Genomic DNA, 2,637 nt, shown 5'->3' with positions numbered 1-2,637 from the left:
GATACAGTTAGTGATCCAAGTAAAATACACAATAATTTTCAGTTGCACAGGCTTGGGATTTGGCTTAAACCAGGGCTTGCATTATTCATTTATTTATCAAATTTGAGTATAGACCTAACTTATTCAAGGTGCTATACATCAAGGAAAACACCCTCATCCTCAAACACACAGATACATGGGAACTTCTTACTGTTTGTGTTTTATGCTATTTTTTCCAATGGAGAATATGCAGTTTGACTTTCATGGAAACAAAAGTAATAAGCTTCCTTTGTTCAGCTAAGATATGTCTGAAATTAAGGTTTCTTGTCCAGAAATACTAGAAACTCTCATATGTGATAAGCACACCTCCTAATTTCTTTTTTTCTGATCCATTTGCATTTCATTGCATGTGCAGGCCCCCCAGTAAGCAAAAGTTATGCCAATAATGCAACTCCCAGGATCTTAATTTGAAATTTTTACCAGCTCGAGGTCAGTTTCTTTGCATCATATCTTCTTTAATGAAACAACTAATGCATTTCTCATTTGTAATTAAATAATACCTTAAAAGGCTCTTCCCTCCTCAAAAGATTCATGTGGAATTCATTTTCACATAGGGATAATTACACTCAGCACTGAGGGTGGGCACTGTGGTGAGGGATATGGATATTCATTAGGTCCTTGAAGGAAAATTGTAAAGGAACTTAGTCCAGAAGCTAAAAAAAGATCTTAGTCAGTAGAAAATGAGGTTAAGATGTAAATATTGATTCCAATGCTAGTTTGCTTCCCCACTTAGAGATATTATTGTTGAGTCAATTATTTCTCTCAAAAATTTTTTTACATTGGATACATTTTGAGCCTTTTAGTTTACAACATGGGCTAAAAGGAAAATGAGTCTCCTTAACCAGTATTTTACACAACTGTAGTAAAATATTTAAACTTCCAGGATTTGTAACAGATTGTAATTCTTAAAAGTTTGGGGGGAGCGCTGGTCAGTTTGGCTCCGTGGTCGGAGCGTAGGCCCAGGTAACGAAGGGTTGCAGGTTTGATTCCTGGTCAAGGGCACGTACCTCGTTTGCAGGTTCAATTCCCCGCCCTGGCCTGGACTCGAGTGGGAGGCAACCAGCCGATGTGTCTCTCTCACCCCTCCCTTCCACTCCCTCTAAAAATCAATGGAAAAAAATATCCTCACTCTTAGGGTGGGGATTTAAAAAAGAGTTTGGGGAGAGAGTAAAAAAGTTCAACGTAACTCCTTGAATTTTTCAGTTGACTCTTCCCTTACAATAGTAACCAGCTGTAATAAGTTACATAAGTTTCTTAAAGGCCATTGCTGATGTCTTTGAATCTGGAGCATTGCTATTTCAATCAATATCCACTAATTCCTCTTCAAAAATGAGTTTTGCATGTGGTGGAACTTTGGTATCAGGTTGCCCTGTCTTTCCATAAACCCACTCTGGTTCAATCTCAAGTGGAGTCTTTTCTCCTTTACTCAAAGTCAAGAGTGCCTCTTCCCATCCTCTCTGCCTATTCCACCCATAAAGCTTACAGGCTTGGCATTTTTCTTCTTTTAACCTGTTTGAATATTGGCATCAAAACCAGTTCCATCCCACAATGTTCCTGTAAACTAGTGGTGAACGACACCTCCCTTCTTGGGGAAGTTGGTTTTATCCCTTCCTTTTAAAAAATATTTTTTTATTGATTTCAGAGAGGGAGAGAGAGGGGAGAGAGAGAGAGAGAGAGAGAGAGAGAGAGAGAGAGAGAGAGAGAGAGAGAGAGACATCAATGATGAGAGAATCAATGATGAGAGAGAATCATTGATTGCCTTCCTCCTGCATGCCCCACACTGGGGATGGAGCTAATAGCCCAGGCATGTGCCCTGACTGGGAATCGAACTATGACCTCCTGGTTCACAGGTCAATACTCAATCACTGAGCCATGCTGGCTGGGCTATTTCATTTTTTAAGAACAGATTTTGAATAATTTGGTGGACGCTCATCCACAGTCTTATCTTTATTAAGCTTCACATTTTTCACCTGCTCAGATGCTTTACTTACACTTTCAGTGCCCTTGAGACACTTTCAAAAAGATGGTTATAGGCTGTAACTAAATGGTCCCTGTTAGCTGTCTTGGCCACATTTAATGTTTTCTAATAACTTATGTTCTGCAAGAAGCGCATCTGAACCGTGGTCCTGCAGAAACTTGATAATGTCCTTCTCCGGTAGTTTCTCACTGTGCAGCACCCGCGGGCCACCGCCCTCTTCCCGGCTGCCTCTGCTGTTCCCAAGATGCTTTTTAGCAAAGACCATATCCACTTCTGCAAAATATTTGTGGGAGCAACAAGTACATTTGCATATGATGTGCATACACTTTACATATGATTACATACCATCTCCAGGAAAATTCGAAGTTAAATGAAATTAGTAATATTTTTCCTTATGATGTTTTCCTTAGCTTCTATGCCTCAGTCTTTATGCCTCCCCACTGCCTATAGTTTAAGTTCTTTTTTTGGTAATATATAGTGTGTTATTTATTCTGTTCATTAATAACTAATAGTTGAGAACATTTACAATATTAATGGACTTAATCTAAGAGAAGTTCAACTTATATTTTTTTCAAAATATTTTAATACCGTGTATTAATAAGAGAGAATGCAATGTCTTC

General features: G+C 38.8%; 1 pseudogene across 1 annotated transcript; it reads right to left on the bottom strand.

Moving 5' to 3' along the window:
- Window positions 1-1,337: 1,337 nt before the first annotated feature.
- LOC308241054 (peptidyl-prolyl cis-trans isomerase FKBP3-like) lies at window positions 1,338-2,282 on the bottom strand (annotated as a pseudogene). The gene is made up of 2 exons: window positions 1,930-2,282; window positions 1,338-1,646 (listed from the first exon to the last, which is right to left on the bottom strand). The product of its transcript is annotated as a peptidyl-prolyl cis-trans isomerase FKBP3-like (transcript).
- Between the last annotated feature and the right edge of the window lie 355 nt (window positions 2,283-2,637).

Source organism: Plecotus auritus (assembly GCF_963455305.1).
Source record: "Plecotus auritus genome assembly, chromosome: 2".
NCBI classification, from domain to species: Eukaryota; Metazoa; Chordata; class Mammalia; order Chiroptera; family Vespertilionidae; genus Plecotus; species Plecotus auritus.
The sequence above is the reverse complement of the archived record's forward strand: the minus strand, read 5'-3'. Positions and strand labels throughout refer to the sequence as shown.